Source organism: Galeopterus variegatus, unplaced genomic scaffold (assembly GCF_000696425.1).
Source record: "Galeopterus variegatus unplaced genomic scaffold, G_variegatus-3.0.2 Scaffold11795, whole genome shotgun sequence".
Lineage (NCBI taxonomy): Eukaryota > Metazoa > Chordata > Mammalia > Dermoptera > Cynocephalidae > Galeopterus > Galeopterus variegatus.
This window is the reverse complement of record NW_007737906.1, coordinates 45,202-45,963: the sequence shown is the minus strand read 5'-3', so window position 1 is coordinate 45,963 and position 762 is coordinate 45,202.

Here is a 762-nt window from a genome sequence, read left to right as displayed (position 1 = left end):
AACTATATTGTACTCAGAAGTGTACTTATAGGGCATTTAGGCTTTGAAGACAAATAGACTTTCATTCATACTCTGTCTCAACAACTTTCTAATTGGGTAATATTGAGCTTGTGGATAATTAACTCTTTCTAAGATTTCTCAACTATTAGCTGGTTGTAATAATATCTGATTTGCAGATTTTCTGTGAGAAGTAAATGGTGTTATCTAACGTATGGACATCTCTTTGCAAATCATTCTCACATCATCATAGTTGCTCAAATGACACTTATTGTTATTAATACAATAAAGAATGTTACAACTTTTTATTGGCTTTTAAATATGCTACTTGTTCTGCTGCAGTGGAAGGAACTGTTGAATTTTTGTTTGGAATTTGTGAACTAGTGCTGCAGATACCACTTTCCAGGATGACACAGGTCAGGTATTCTTATTCTGCTACTACTGTACTGTACAGGCAAATTCAGCATGTGAATCACAGCCTAGCTGTCTTGTCTGCCTCCTACACGTGGAACTCAATGGATTGATGCTGTTTCTCAGAAACAGGTTTTGGGGAACCCTACAGCTCATGGGTGTGGGGGCAGTGGTCAGGAGCTGAGCAGTAATGCTTGTTAGTCTGCCAAGGGGTACAGAAGAAAGAAATATTGGGAATGGAGCCCCCAGAGATATGGTGTATAAATCAGTGCTTTCTTTGAGATAGGGAACGTATATACATATGGTTGAAGACACTGACACATTTTATTCTTTTTGTTATCATGGGCAGATTGG